This window comes from Cetorhinus maximus, chromosome 5, assembly GCF_964194155.1.
Source record: "Cetorhinus maximus chromosome 5, sCetMax3.hap1.1, whole genome shotgun sequence".
In the NCBI taxonomy this organism is placed as follows: domain Eukaryota; kingdom Metazoa; phylum Chordata; class Chondrichthyes; order Lamniformes; family Cetorhinidae; genus Cetorhinus; species Cetorhinus maximus.
In genome coordinates this window covers 6,648,972-6,665,654 of record NC_135883.1, presented here as the reverse complement: position 1 = coordinate 6,665,654, position 16,683 = coordinate 6,648,972, and the positions used below count along the sequence as shown (strand labels likewise).

Here is a 16,683-nt window from a genome sequence, read left to right as displayed (position 1 = left end):
TTGCGAGGGACTCTCTGAAAGAGGTGTTTTGGGAAAGGTGCAATGTGTCTCTGTAAATAAAAACCTGCAAGAGAATTGAGAGAAGACTCTAGTGTTCCATCTTTCACCACATATCTGAGGCTTGACACTTCATTTAGGTCCAGAAGGTTGGAAGATGGTGGGATTACTGGATTCAGGTCAGGAAAGGGATAGAGAAGGGACAACAGAGGTTGACAAGGAGATCTGCAGTGCTGAGCCTGTTTCCATTTCTTCACAGTGGGGATGAGGCAGAGATGGGGAAAGGGGGAACGGAGAAAGGTAGCGAGGTGGACAGGAATGGGAGAAGGAGGTGAATCGGGTTATGGAGAAGTGAAGAGGAGATGAAGTGGAATTGGGAAGGGAGTTGGGGGAAGAGTGGACAATGGGAAATGGGTCAAATTTCCTCTCAGTAGAAAGGGAAGAGGGGTACTACACTGACCAATTGGATCTCCATGGGAAAAGGGGATAAAAAAGCATTTTCCTTTGACAGAGGTTAAGTTTTCAGCTCAGAGTGGGGAAGATGCTGAGTTGCATTTGGGTAAGGGGCATGGGTTGTTTCTGAGTGGATAAGGAGGCAGAGAAATTGGCTTCTCATTAGGTGGGCTTGAGTTACTGGGCATGCAAAGGGGGATGGAGGGAAGCAACTAAGTGGGGGGATCATTATGGGACTAGCTTTAGCTCAGCAGGTGTTAAGGATTTCTTCTTAGTGGAGATGAAGTGAAGGAAGAGTTAATGTTCAGTGCTGGTGGATGAAGAAAGATCAAGATTGCCCTCAACATGGGGTGGGGGTAGCTGAATTTATTTTTAGTAGAGATTGGGACCAACGTGTTGCAATCCAAGTGCTAACCTATATCTCAAACTCTCTTCCTGCCCATAAGCTGTTGCCCACTGTGCATCGACATTATAACATCATGGCAAACAGATGCTTAAAACAAAATATATTTATTTTAAATAAAGCCTCAAGTCAACAGGTGAAATGGAAGTATAATAGCTGTTGATATCTCTTAGTCCTATTTAAATTGATCCAAATTTCCTTTGGATAACAACTCTAGCATATGGAAACTGGTCCAATCTCCTCCTACTAATTTACCACAATTTAGAAGGCAATCAAACTGTACATGTGTGTAACAAGTTTTCCCGGGACTCTCCTCCAAACACCAGTGCAAGTGACCAGTGTGAATAGCTTGATGATTCAATTAAAACACGTGAATGCATATAAATGCCTTTTACATTGTCAAAAGCTGTCAAATGTTTTGTATAGTGATTTGCATTAGGAGTTCAATGAATGTTCTTAACAAAGACAAGTAGAACCAGTGCATGGATTTGACAGTGCTTTTGTGCTGTAACATAATAGCAGTTAACACAATAGCTTAGTCATGCTGCTTTCCTTTCTTTACACTAACTTGCATTTACTTCTTTATTCCTAGTCTTTCAACTTGATCTTTATTTCTCCTTCACTATTTATTTTCGCACCTTCACAACTTCTCTCCATCTTTCTTTGCTTTCCTCTCCTGTCCCATAATCTCCCAGTTTTGGCTCCCTGCAGCCCTGTGAATTAAAGGCTTCTGGTCAGGACTCTAGCAGGCACCATTCCATTGAAGTCCTACGTTTTATGTTAATTCTAGAAGACATGACCAAGGACTGCTAAATCAACCCCAGAAAGTTGCATTTTATCTCAAGAGGTACAAGAAACTTTCTAGCCAGTTATCATTCTGCATCACTTGCAGCTGCTGCAAACACAGCAGTACATATGAACATACGAAATAGCAGAAGTAGATCATTCGGTCCCTTCAGCATGCTCTGCCATTCAATAAGACCATGCTTCGAGTTCTACGTTCCCAACTACCCCTGATAACCTTTGATTCCTTTGCCTAACAAGAAACTATCTACTTCTGCCTTAAAAATATTCAGTGACTCCGCTTCCACTGGCTTCTAAAGTCACATGACCCTCAAAGGTTTAAAAAAAATTCCTCATCTCTGTCCTATAAGGGCGACCTCTAATTTTAAAGAGTGCCCCTTATTCTGGACTCATCCACAAGAGGAAACATCCTTTCCACATCCACCTTGTCAAGGCCATTCAGGATCTTATATGCTTCAATCAAGTCACCCCTCACACTTCGAAACTCCAGTGAAAACAAGCCCAGCCTGCCCAACATATCTGATGTTACAGAGGTGAAAATAAGCGATCTTGGAGATTGCATGATTATGAGGTCGGGAGCTCATCTCAAAGTCAAAAATGACATCAAGGTTACGAACAGACTGGCTTAATCTCAGATTGTTGCCAGGACGAGGGATGGAGTCAATAGTCAGGGAACGAAGTTTGGAGTGGGGACCAAAAAAAAGGCTTCAATCTTCCCAATAATTAATTGGAGGAAATTTCTGCTCATCCAGTCCTGCATGTTGGTAGAGCAATCTTCTATCCCTTGAATGATCCCAATTTCACATTAATTTTATCTTTCCAGTTGGAGTTTACAAACATACGAAATAGGAGCAGAATTAGGCCATTTGGCCCCTTGAGCCTGCTCCACCATTCAATAAGGTCATGGCTGGTCTGATTGTGTTTCAGGTTCTACGTTCCTATCTACCCCCGATGACCTTTGATTCCCTTGCCTAACAAGAGTCTATTTACCTCTGCCTTAAAAATATTCAGTGACTCTGCTTTCACTGTATTCTGAGGCAGATTGTTCCAAAATCGCACGACCCTCAAAGAGAAAAAAAATTCCTCATCTCTGTCCTATAAGGGTGACTTCTAATTTTAAAACAGTGCCCCCTAGTTCTGGGTTCACCCACAAGAGGAAACATCCATTCCATGTCCGCCTTGTCTAGGCCATTCAGGATCTTATATATTTCAATCAAGTCACCCCTCACTCTTCTAAACTCCAGTGGAAACAAATCCAGCCTGTCCAACCTATCCTCATGAGACAACCCGCTCATTCTAGGTATCAATACACCAGCCTCCCTATTAATAACAGCAAATCTTACCATGGCACCCTCTAAACAAAGTACCTTACAAAACGCAGAGCTTCAGAATTGATAATGGCAAGCATAGAAGCCACATCAGGAAAAAACAGTCCAGAATCAAAGAGCAAGAGCATGCAATGATCCCTATGTTTCTTTGTAAAATTATGTTTCCCACCACCCTCCCCATAATTATGTGAGAGAACAAAACCTAAAATTTTATATGTATTTTAAAGGATCTTTGGGGTGGTGACGTGGAGAAAACACACAAGATCCACAAGTATGAGGTGGAGAAGTTATTCACCTTAATTATATCAGAAACTTCAGAAGTTAAGTAGCCTCCAAATTGGCTTTTAATATCCTTTGTGGGAAAAAATCAGTTGCGCAAGTTGGGAAATCCAACTGGGCATAACTGGCTTCTATTGGAACAACAGGTTACATCCAGTTTTAACTGAAATAACTGGAGATTATAACTGGACACCAGTTGATATGCCTTATTGTCCAGTTGGGTTTAAACAGGGAAATTGGAATTTTATTGGACCAGTTGACTCATTTACTGGTTTAACTGTATACAACTGGAATAATTAGCATATACAATGGAAATCTGTTGTGATTCCGCTTGTCCAGTTGACTTCAACTGTAACTGCTTGAATCTTACTGGGGCCAGTTGACTTCTGCTGGAATAAGTTGACAGGCAAACTGCAACCAGTTGGAATTAAATGGAGCCATTTGCCATGTAGCTGCTTCAATGATTCCTTGAACTGGAAACCGTACCAGTTGAAGCCAACTGGATTGACTTCAAAGACTGCCTGAATAAGGCCAAAAGGCATTGATGTGTCAGTACACATTTTCACATCAAGTTTGCAACATGTTACAAAGAGCATAATGATATTTATCTCCTCACCTCACATATATGAATGCGTTACACTGATACAAGTTTATTAATGACAATAAAAACAGAAAATGCTGGAAAATCTCAGCAGATCTGTGGAGAGAAAAACAGAGTTAACGTTTTGAGTCTGTATGACTCTTCTTAAGAGATGGGTCCCATCACATTTCTACCTCTCCTCAGCTCTGAAGAAGTCATACTGACTCAAAACATTAACTCTGTTTCTCTCTTCACAGGTGCTGCCTGGCCTGCTGAGCTTTTCCAGCATTTTCTGTTTTTATTTCAGATTTCCAGCATCTGCAGTGTTTTGCTTTTATAAAAGTTTCCAAATGAACATAAGAAATAAACAAATACAAGTAATGAACATAATAAATGGTTAACAATACAAATAAACATATAAATACAATAGGGGAAGATAGGCCCCTTGCTGCACTTCCCCTCTGCGGGCCATCTTTTCCCCTGACTGGTAATAGCTGTATCCCGCCCGCCCTGGGCAACCCCTCACCCTCCCCAGTACTCAATGCCTCATTCCCGGGGCGGGAATTCTCAGCCACCGTGGTACTCCCCTTGCCCTCCCCAGTACTGAATATGTCCTTCCCCTCCCCGTTATGGCCACTTCCTGGCCACCTGGGCACTCGCTTCACCCTCCCCGGCATTCGACGCCTCTTTCCCGCCGCTTGCCAACCTGGTCTCAGTTGTCAAATCTCTTGTCGGGGCCACTCGCCCTCCTTCCGATCTCACCTCCCGAGACCGTAGTGAGAATGAGCGCTCAGGAGGTGCGAGAACGAAGGAGGCCGAACAGCCCCAACAAGAGATTTGGCAACCGGGAGGCCCGGAAGCAGCGGGAGAGAGGCATCAATTGCCAGGGGAGGGCAAGGCAAGTACCAGGGCAAGTGGGAACAGCCATAATGGGGTGCGGGAAGAAAGCATTCAGAGCGGGGGAAGGTAGAGTGGCCATTAATGGTGACCTGCTGAGAAATGGCCGTCACCAGGGAGTGGGAGAGTCAGCGTGAGTAGCCCCGAAACTCCCTGGAGCAGCAATGTGACCGAGATAGAGGGAGACAGAATGATGCCAGAGGAGGCCCCACTCCACTCTGATTGGTCAAATTTAGCAAAAACCTCTTTCTGATTGGCCACTGTGTTTGTCAATCAGCAGTGTGTCCCCCAGCCACTGCAGTGTTGCATTCGAGCTGAAAGAGGGAACATTTGTTTATTTGAATTTTCTCAGTGAGGAAGGGGTGAGGATTTGACAGTTTCACCAGAGACATGTCTGAAGCTATGAAGCTGTTTTGATGTCAAATAACATCTTTGCTCTTTTTTCACAGGTAGATCTCTTTTCTCACTTAATTCTTCAATGCCTGTCTGAATTCACCTTAATTAATTCCTTGATCAACAGTACATCCGTCAAATTGTACAACATCACATCAGCAACATAAATCCCTGTACGGTGCAATGGATCCCATCAAACAGCGGCGGACTACCAGAGGGAGAAAAAAAAATGGATTTTCAGTTCACAACTCATCCTCGTGCAGCCAATTGTTAATTCTCCTTGGAGCTGCATTCAATATTTTAGCAGAGAGGTCAGTGACTAAGGGACATAGATTTAAAGTGTTTGGTAGAATGATTAGACGAGAGATGAGAAAAACATTTTTCACCCAGATGGTTGTGGGGGTCTGGAACTCATTGCCTGAAAGGGTAGTACACGCAGCAACTCTCAATTCATTTAAAAGTTGTCTGCATATGCACCTCAAGTGCCATAACATGTAGGGCTACAGACCAAATGCTGGAAAGTAGGATTATAGGCTGGGTGGCTCCTTTTTGGCTGGCACAGACACTATGGGCCAAGTGGCCTTTTTCTGTGATTCTCACAGGTAGATTTCAGAGATATAAGGAAACTTTCTTTTCATCAAAAGGGGCGAGAAGATTTCTGTATCTTAGCTCTTGGAAACCATTTGCCTGATATAATGCCCCAAACGACTAGACAGGCAAATCTAAAACGTGCTGTGTAATGCTATTAAATTGTCCTTGATCCCGTGTCTAGACATCCGTGAAGAGTTCAGACGGAAGGTACAGAGTGGCCCAAGGTTCAGAGTGCCCAAAGATTTGTGAACAGCATCGTCCAGGGCAACAGCAGTGGTGACAATGCACCCACATTGGACAAAGAGAGCACAAAGAGATGCAGCCAGGGTAAATATCTTCTCATTGATTTCCATTGTGAATGGCTTATGAGATCTCAAATCAAAACTAAATTATTTCAAAAATACCTTCTCTAGCAGAATCAAAGAGAGTTCTGCCTGCAACTAAGGCCTGAGAACAACAATGGAAGAGAGAATGGCTGCAAGGAAAATTTGATAGACTCCCAGTCCAAGGAAAAGCAGCTGGAGGCTATGAACCACAAGCTACAGGAGGAAATTGTGGAACTGTCAAAAATAGGTGAGTTACAACTGTTATTTAATGTTATGTAGTATCCCTTTTTCTGTGACTAATGCAGCTCTGTTCAGTCAGAAATAGATGATAGAGTGAATTTGATTTGTACAACAGCCTCCCAACACTGATAAATGAATGACACAAATTATTTCCCACCATGTTGCTAGGTGAGGTGATGCACCAGCACCGCACAAGAGTGTTGGAGATGCCTGCGCCCCCCGCACCAACCCAGGCAGTCAGCAAGCCCCCTATATAGAGCACAAAGAGGCCAGTGAGCAGTTGTACATTGCAATTGATGACAAGGTAATGATTCTTAGAATTTATTTTCAAAACATTTGACAATCAATGTTGGTTTCAGCAAAAAGTGACAGATCATTATGATGGTAGGCGCAGTGTTAAATGTGCCTCCATCGCTAATGATTTGTCATTGATTGAGACTGAACTGTTGAATAACCTCACACAGAGGCTGCAGTTAATCTAATTTACATGTAGGGTACAAAATATGTCCTTGATTTTACTTGCAGGTAATACTACCAGGTAGTATTGAGGTAACAGAGGGAATGTGGAATGAGTCACACAGCCAAAGGATGAATTTATCATTTGTCAAGACTTGGGCTGTTGGCACCTGTGGGTCCGATGAACTGGCAGGATGTTTTTTTTTTATTTATCACAGCAGGAAGTTGGCTTGGAGACTTTTTGTCCCTGTTTTGGAAATCCCCAATTAATTTCAAGCTTAAACTTTTTCTCATACTCTACAGCATGTTTTTCCCGCCAGATCCAGACCCAGGGGAGGAGGTTTTCAAGGAAGAGTTATATCCGAGAAGATTCAGGACCTCAGTAAAAGACAAAAATCCAGTGAAGCATTCAACATGTAAATATCAATGCTTAAGTTCAGTATTTTGATTAACTGTTATAATTTAACATGTCTGCACTTTAGCTGTATTTATGTTTGGCTTTTACATCATTTGTTTTGTGTTTTTATACATCACAATAAAATTTGAAACTTACAGTGCAGTCCAGTCAAGTTATATTTCACTACAGCACACACAGACACATTATTGGTAGTTTTATTTCAATTTATTAGTGCTATCTAAGTGAATGGATTAATTTTCTAGATTTTCCTTTTTGCAAGTTTTGAATACTTAACTGCAGGGCAACCAGCTGTCCCATATTTTCAGGGATTGTCCATTGACTGTTCGTCCCTTAAGGGATGCCTTGTTCCCGTATTTTCTGGGTCTGCCTGTGGGAATCGATCCTGGGAGTCAGCAGGGTGAGTTTGAGTGATTCAGGTGGCACTGCAATTGAGTGAGTTGGCCAGCAGAAGGTCTCAGCAAGAAAAGTTGTAACCCCGGCCCCTCGCCTCAACTAAAAGAGCCACTGCCCCTCTCAATTTCCAACTCCCCCTCCCTCTCCCCCCAACACCAACACCCTACCTCCTACCTGGTCCCATAGTCAGTGCTCCTTTAAGAGTTGATCAACCAGAGCCAGTAAATTTAACCAGGCTAACTTGACACAAGTGGAACCAGCTCGATGACTCAAGTGGAAATAATTTAACTGGAAGCAGTTCAACTGGTCAACTGGGAGCAGCTCAATTGGCTGACTGGGAGCTGGTCAACTGGGAGTAGCTCACCTGGCTCACTGGAAACAACTTAACTGGCCAACTGTGAGTGACTCAACAGGGACCAGTTCCAATTCCCATTTGATATTGCACCCATTGTAACTGATTTTTCCATGAGGGATGTCACATAAAACAATTGATAGCTCATTCCACTTCTTCTATACAAATCTTGGCAGTTTCCGGCATTTTTTGTCAGTCTCTCCATATTCAGTTAAGGAGGCAGCTGTGCAACTGCTAACCACTAATTGTAATAAGCCATGCTGAAACAGAGCTCCTCAACTTTGTAAATAGCAAGCTTAATCACTGCAAACAAGCATCAATAAAATTATGATAAAATCAAGTATACAATCAATTTAATCAGAAAACATAACAATGAAAACAGTTGGAAGTATTTACTTTTATCACAATTGCACTTACCATTCACAGACTCCTACTGACACTGGTAATGGCTCAAAAAAACCCACTGGTACTGCAGTTCAGTGAGATACCCACTTCTCTTCAGACATAACTGAGACAGGAGCAGTCAATAGGAAAAGTATCACATATATGCGCCAAAAAATTGAAAGTTACACATTAGAAATTTAAAAAAAACTTACCTCAGATCTCCAGGTCTGAAACATGAGGGGTCCAGTTCATTTACCTATATTGAGAACCTAGCGTTTTACATGTTAACTCGTCCTAACATTTCGCATGCAACAAACTCAGGCATGGTGCTAACTGGCATTTTTGTTGTTGCAGTTACAATTAAAGAACGTCAGAACTGTGTCTAGACTTGTTTAGAGAACCAGTAACCACACAGCTGAGTAGTTACGTCGTTGGCAACAAGTACAATGAGAATCTCTCATTCTTACACGTCCAAGCCTGAATAAAAATCTCAAAAAACTCTTCAATGCAGTCACAATCTCTTTAGGAGGATTGAAATCTCAAGAATCTCTGACACTGCATTGAAACTGAGTAGCAATGATTAGAAATGATAATATTTCACATATTGCATCATTACTGTCTTTTTACTGCTTATATAGCTTCCTTTGTCTTGCTTATCTTGAATACAACTTGTGTGTAGGAGTCAACATACACAGCTTCCACACCTGTGTTAAGTAAACTTGTCAAATATAAAGGATTCTTGCCGCTGACAAAACTGCCGGTGATTGAGAGTCACAGATGTTACCATCAAACACATTTCTAATTTATTCCACTATTGCAAGGATTACTATCGAGTTTAGTACTCAGTAATTCGAATCCTTTTAAGTGCAAACATTGGGTTGGATTTTCGCCAAATGACAGCACGGGATCAAAAATCATTTTGACTGTGTTTCTAGCATAAAAACACTTACAGATTATCTCTTCCACATTTCTGGGTTCTTTACGTAGAGACTGTCGCAGTAAAGAGCTGAGGTCTTCTTATGCCAGTGCTTTTTAAGTTTTATTCCAAGCTTTTCTAGACATTCAAATAGCAAGACTGTCAAGCAGCATTTCAAAAAAGTTGAAACATAGCCAACTCTCTTCTCTACGGTAGCCGCACCTCTTGTCCTTTCAGAGGCATTACATAGGTGTCACGCTCGTATCACTTTTCTATCCACCCTTCCACGAGAACCGGGAGGAACAGCGCAAGAAAGAGATGGGAAGAAGAAATGGATGGGCCGTAACTCGTAAATTCAAATTAGATGCTAGTCTTGATTTAGATTGATATTATCATTTACAGTGGGAGGTGTGTCTGCCAAATACTGGTCAATTTGTTTGAGTAAGGAAAATGCAACAGGGGAGACAGCTCTTCCTACTGTGCTCAAATGCTCCTCCAGGTGGTGGAAATGATACTGCCAATTTCCATGGCTATTTTCTCAAATTGCATTATAATCAAATGGATTTCAATTTCCATTTTCAACCTCATAGCTATCAAATATTCCTAACTTACAATTATTTTCCTTAATCAATAATTAGGGTTCAGTTATGACATGATAATTAACTTGAAATATCTTCTACATTTGTACTTTCTACTTTCAAGGATCCTTCAATTCTACTTTTTTTCCCCTCCTACAATTTCTCCTTTTTTGTTTCCATGTTAACCCCAACCATAGGCCTAGGTCTTTGTTAATCAACACAAATGGTCCCTCTTAACCCCTCCTACCCACTATTCCAATCACAGAACAGCTAAGACCATGAATTCATGTATTGCTCTGAATCTGTACACTACCATTGAAGAATGCAGCTCATAATGCTCCAATTATATCATTAAATAGAAGTTAGCAATTATTTTTGCTCAGGCTACAATCTGTTAGAAAGGTAGACTTGCATTTATACGACACCTTTCATGACTACAGGACATCCCAAAATGCTTTACAGCCAATGAAGTACTTCAGAAGTGTAGTCAATGTTGTAATGTAGAAAACACAGTCAATTTGTACACAGCATGTTCCCACAGGTAGCTGTGTGGTAACAAATAGATGATCTGTTTTGTGATGTTGATTATGGAGTAAATATTAGCCAGAACATTGGAGATAGTTCCCCCAATTTTCTTCAAAATAGTGCCATGGGATCTTTTAGGTCCACCTGAGTGGACATGTAGCACCTTGGCTAACATCTCATCCAAACGATGGCACCACTGACAGTGTAACACTCCCTCAGTACTGCATTGGAGTGTCAGCTTTTTGATTTTGTGCTCAAGTTCTGGAATGGGGCTCGAATCCACAACCTTCTTACTCAGAGGCAAAAGTGCAACATTATTGTTCACTGTACTGGTCAGGTGGTGTGCTGGAGGGCACTTGTTTTCAGTCCGCATGTTCATGGTGCAATTAATGAGTATGATGCGCAGGCCCATCCACCAGTTGACTAAAAACATTAAGCTATTTCAACATGCATCATTAAGGTAACAATAAAATAAGGCAATACATCATTTTTATGAAAATTACTTATTACCATTATCACTGTCATGATAGGTATAAATGTTCTTGGTGCAGAAATTAAGATCGCATAGCTGTAGAAAGTATTTGTTTTAATAAAACCATGCTGGGCCAACTATAATCCACAGTCGAACGAGTATACTTAAGCAGCATTTTTTTTCTTCTCTCACACTGGAAGGTACGGAGTAAAGAAATACAAATCAGAGCATTTCAACCACAAAGCGCACATTTTGCAACATCTTACAGTGGAAGTTACATATACACACCCCAGATCTAGTCAAGCGTGTAATTGGTTTCTCGAGGACTGATTAAACCATGCACCATAATAAAAACACTAACCACTTGACCTTTGAGCCTCTCACTGTGTGATCTAATACAAAAGAAATTCAAGTATGATGTTTGTTAAAAAATGGAGCCAGCAATTCATGATCTGAGCCTTTCTGAAATCCCCAGCTCCTTCAATGTTCTTTCTGCTACCAATAAATCTCTGTGCAACCCATCTTATCCTCATAATTTCCCCAGTGATGATTGTTTCTATTAATATATTAGATGGAATTTATTGTTCCACAGGAAAAGGTGACCACATAACTCAAACAAATGGTCACAAGTGCATTAAGCTGGTCACTCAGTTCATAAATATGAATAATCCATGTCAGTCATCCACAATCCAATGCATGCCAAGTGAACCTTGCCTTTATTGGTAACTTCCCACATATCCATTACTGCAGGGTTTTTCCCCCACTCAGTTAAGTTTGGGAGCAATAAAAGATAACTATCATTGGAACTGTGACTACTTTTTAAATTAAGGCCTTAGTGATGCAAGCAATGGAGCATGAAATGAGCCCGAAGACAATGCGTTGTGCTGTAGTATATTTACTTGAATCAATGCCTTGGAACATAGAGTTAAGTTTTATTGTGAATGTTGCCAGCTAATTAGGGATGTGAAGAACCAGAGACAGCAATCACCAGTGGGGCTGGCGTGTGCAGGCAGATTGCTCAATGGTGAATACGAATGGATTATTAATAATTTGCAGTTGGAGCAGATATTAGGCTTTAACATAGATGATTACCTGGCTTTTTTTCTACTGCTGCACTAGGGAAAGGAAATAAAACAAAGAGAAATGTCTTTGTCCTAAGGAAAAGCATTTACTTGCAAATACATGTGTGAAAAAAGAGCACAGGAATATAAAGGAAAAAGTGAAAGAACCATTTTTATATTAGTGATAGACCATACAAAACAGCTTTACAGAATTGGGAATAAAAGTGTTGAAGGTAAAGCAATCAGTACTTAAAACAAAAAGCCCTAATTTAACTCAAGTATCCCTAAGATTATGTGGGACATAGATAGGGTGGATAGGAAGGCACTTCTCCATTAGTAGAGGGGTCAGTAACCTGGTGGCATAGATTTAAGGTAAGAGGTAGAAGGCTAAGAAGGGAGTTGAGGAGAAATCTTTTCACCCAGAGGGTAGTGGGAGTCTGGAGCTCACTGCCTGAAAGGGTGGCTGAGTCAGAAACTCTCGTAACATTTAAGAAGTATTTAGATATTCACTTGCGTTGCCATAGCCTCCAGGGCAATGGGCCAAGCACTGGAAAATGGGATTAGTGTAGTCAGATCTTTGTTGACCGGGGCTTGTACCCTTCACAAACTTGAGTTCATGCAAAAATCTGTTGCCTGTATCCTAACTTGCCTCACGACCTGGTCACCCATCACCCATGTGCTCCTTGACATACATTGCCTCCTGGGCCAGCAAAGCTCCGTTCTAAAGATTCTTAGTGTCATTTTCAAATCATTCCATGGTCATGTTCCTCCATATCACTGTAACCTCCTCCCACTCAGTGGCGTTCTGAGATCTCTGCGCTTCTCCAATATCCCCCTCCCTTTGTGCATCCTTGATTTTCATCGCTCCACTATTGGTGGCCATGCTTCCAGCTGTCTAGACCCTTAGCTTCAGAATTCCTTCCCTAAACCTCTCCACTTCTGAACCTCTCTCTCCTCCTTTAAAATGTTCCCTAAAAGCTATCTCCTTGACCAAGGTTCTGATCATCTGTCCTAATACCTGCTTATGTGCTTTAGTGTCAAATTTTATAAAACCGTACCTATGAAGCACCTTGGGGTGTTTCACAATGTTAAAGGCGCTATATAAATGCAAGTTATTATTGTTAACTAGAAATCAAAATAAACATTATAAAGCATAAAAAGGAACATCCAGCAGGTGGAACGACCACAAGATACTTAGGTCTTGTAACATGTAAGTGGGCAGGACGATTAATGGCAGGAAAGTACTGAATATAAGAAGAAAAAGTAAGTCACATTTCTTTGCTGTGGCGCAGAAACACTACGGATGAAAATGAGAGAGCTACAAATCGTAGTAGATTTGCTACTCTACGCGTCCAACCAATGCAGAGCTCCAGTTGATACTTTTGTCCAGTTCGAGCTACTGAAACACAGAGTGGCATTCAAGCTTTAGAGGTAGTGCAGAAAAGAACCATGAGTCTGACCTTTAATGCCAAATGGCTGAGCTATAAGGAAAGAGTGGAAAGACTTGACTAGCCTTTAAAGCCTGGGAAGTTATATTTATGATTTTTTTTGAGGTGTATAATATAAGAATGTAAGAATTAGGAGCAGGAGTAGGCCATTCGGCCCCTTGAGCCTGCTCCATCATCCAATAAGATCACGGCTGATCTGATTGGAGCCTCAACTCCACTTCCCTGCCTAGCCCCTAACTCCCTTATACATCGAAAATCTGTCTAACTTGGCCTTGAAAATATTCCATGAGCCAGCCTCCACTGCTCTCCGGGGTAGAGAATTCCATAGATTAATGACCCTCAAAGAGAAGAAATTCCTTCTCATCACTGTCGTAAATGGGAGACCCCTTTTTCTGAAACTGCAGCCCCTAGCTCTAGATTGACCCACGAGGGGAAACATAGCTAAGGAAAATGGGAGATATAGATCCAGGATATTAAATTGTGAGAGTAGGACAAGGGTTTGCAGATACAAATGAAGTAAGGTAAATTTTGGAATGATGTCAGGTAACTCTTCTTCTCACAGTGGCGAACATAATGGAATGGACTCCTGGGTGGATTAATGAAGGTGAAAATCTGACAGTTTTTAAAGAAGCAATTAAAGCTGAAATGGGGAAGACTAGATAGACAAATTCCAATGGTCTTCCTTGTCTGTAATTATTTTGTGATCTTGGAGTAAAGTCACTTTTGTTACAAAGGCAAACATGATGGCAAATTTGACCATAGCAAAGCCCCAAAAACAGCAAATAAACGAATGAATCTGTTTTTGTTTAAGGGACGAATATTGCTCATGACAGGAGGAAACTTCTTGCTCTGCATCAAATAATACCATGGGATCTTTTACATTTATCTAATCAGGCTGGCTTGGATTCATCAGAAAGACTAACCCTCCAACAATGCAACATACCCTCAGGACTGCAATGTGGTATCTACCCAATATATAAGCAAGTTCCGGGGTGTGCCAGAACCTTCAGACTCAGGCATGTGTGCTTACAACTGAGCTAAGCTACAAAAAAAAAATCTACCAAGATTTTCTTGTTTGTCAAATGTTAACATTCTCTTCCATGAGGTCAGGTTTCACTTACAAAGTTCAGAGACCTGAAACACACATTGATTAGAGCCACGCCAAGGACCCTCAAGTGTACACCTTGGGCAATTCTGGAGCTAAAAACCATGCACCTTATCAGTACAGAACACTGGTAAGCTGCCCATTCACTTGCTTAGCTAGGACCACTTCATCTTTCAAAACATTGGGTTGGTTTTCATGGATATCTGGAGCCAATTCCAATTCCCAATGATAGATATACTTCTCCAGGTCTCATGCATCATTAAAATGTACCACAGCAACACCAATAACTTGCATTTATTTAGCACCGGTAACACAGAAAAATGTACCAAAACATTTCACAGAAACTTAAGGGCTAATTTTCATCTTCACTGTTTGGATGCTAAACTGGCCATTATAGAAACGACTTAACCTCCCTTTTAATGTCATTGTTGATCTATTCTGGAGCATTTAGCTTTACTTTGTTCCTGTTGCAATTAATGCTTGCCCTGTATGCCCCCTAATGATAAATGGACATCCTTTGAAAACATTAATAAATTTATTCTTGAATAACATCCCCCATCTTTTGTTCATTAGTGACACAGATTGGAATTTTTGACCATTTTTCCCCAGAAAGGATTTGGAAAATAGTTGGCTTTTTAAAGCTTTGGGGACAGAAGATGATTAAAATGTTCAAGGTTAAATGTTAAATTTTCACTCAAAGGGTTGTGACACTTTGGAATTTTTTTCTCTACCCCAGAGGGTTGTGGATGTTCCATCATTGAATATATTTAAGGTTGGGATAAACAACTTCTGGTTTCTCAGAGAATCAAGGGATATGGCAAGCTGTCGGGAAAGTGGAGTTGAAGCTGAAGATCAGCTATGGCCGTATTGAATGACGAAGCAGGCTCAACAGGCGGAATAAGAACATAAGAAATAGGAGCAGGAGTAGACCATTCACCCCCTCAAGCATGCCCCGTCATTCAATAAGATCATGGCTGATCTGCCCCAGGTCTCAACTCTTCTTTTGTGCCAGCTCCTCATAGCCCTCAACTCCCCAATATTTCAAAAATCTATCTACCTCCTCTTTAAATACTTTCAGTGATCTAGCCTCCACAACTCTCTGAGGTAGAGAATTCCAGACATTCATTACCCTCAGGGAAGAAATTCCATCGCATCCCAGTTTTAAATGAGTGTCCCCTTATTCTGCAACTATGTCCCCTAGTTCGAGATTCTCCCACTAGTGGAAACACCTTTTCAACATCTCATTATCAAGCCCCCTCAGAATCTTGTGCGTTTCAATAAGATCACCCCTCATTCTTCTAAACTCTAGTGAATAAATGCCTAACCTGTTTTGCCGTTCTTGATAAGTCAACACCTTCATCCCAGGAATCAGCCTAGTGAACCTCTTTTGAACTGCCTCCAATGCCAGTATATCCTTCCTTAAATACAGGGACCAAAACTGTACACAGTACTCCAGGCGCAGCCTCACCAACACCCTGTACAGTTGTAAAAAGACTTTCCTATTTTTAAACTCCAACCCCCCTAGCAACACAGGCCAAAATTCCATTTGCCTTCTTAATTACTTGCTGCACCTGCAGTTAACTTCTTGTGTTTCATGCACACGAACACCCAGATCCTTCTTTGCTGCACTTTTTTGGAGTCTCTCTCCATTTAAATAATAGTCTGCCTTTTGATCCTTCCTACCAGAGTGCATAACCTCACTTTCCTACATTAAACTCCATCTGCCAAGTTTTTGTCCACTCACTCAACCTGTCTATATCACCTTGCAGATTCCTTATGTCCTCATCACAACATGCCTTCCCATCTATTTTTGTATCATCAGCAAATTTGGATACATTACACTCTGCCCCCTCTTCCAAGTCATTAATACAGATAGTATATAATTGAGGCCCTCGGACTGATCCTTGTGGCACTCCACTAGTTACCTCTTTCCAACCTGACAAAGGCACATTAATCCCGACTCTCTGTCTTCTGTGTGTTAACCAATCCTCAATCCATGCTAATGTCCCAAAACCGTGAACTTGTGCAATAACCTTTTATGTGGCACCTTATCGAATGCCTTCTGGAAATCCAAATACACTACATCTACCGGTTCCCCTTTATCAACACTGCTTGTTATATCCCCAAAGAGCTCTAGCAAATTTGTCAAACATGATTTCCCTTTCACAAAACCATGTTGGCTGTTTGATTGCATTGAGCTTTTCTAAATATCCTGCTATTTCTCCTTAATAATGGACTCTAGCATTTTCCCAATGACAGATGTCAGGCTGACTGGCCTATAGTT

General features: G+C 41.2%; 1 protein-coding gene across 15 annotated transcripts in view; it reads right to left on the bottom strand.

Annotated features, from left to right (window-relative positions):
* Positions 1-16,683, bottom strand: part of LOC144680470 (putative Polycomb group protein ASXL2) — a 312,304-nt gene that overhangs the window by 143,628 nt on the left and 151,993 nt on the right. The window contains exons 1-2 of one of the 15 annotated variants that reach the window (XM_078541454.1): positions 8,507-8,620; positions 8,328-8,418 (exon numbers count right to left, since the gene is read on the bottom strand). The exons of 12 other annotated variants lie outside the window; for them this stretch is intronic. The gene's annotated coding sequence lies outside the window, so the exon portion shown is untranslated. Of the gene's footprint in view, positions 1-8,327; positions 8,419-8,506; positions 8,621-9,244; positions 9,336-16,683 lie in introns of those variants that run through there. 2 more of the 15 variants (XM_078541457.1, XM_078541455.1) reach the window with 2 other exon arrangements.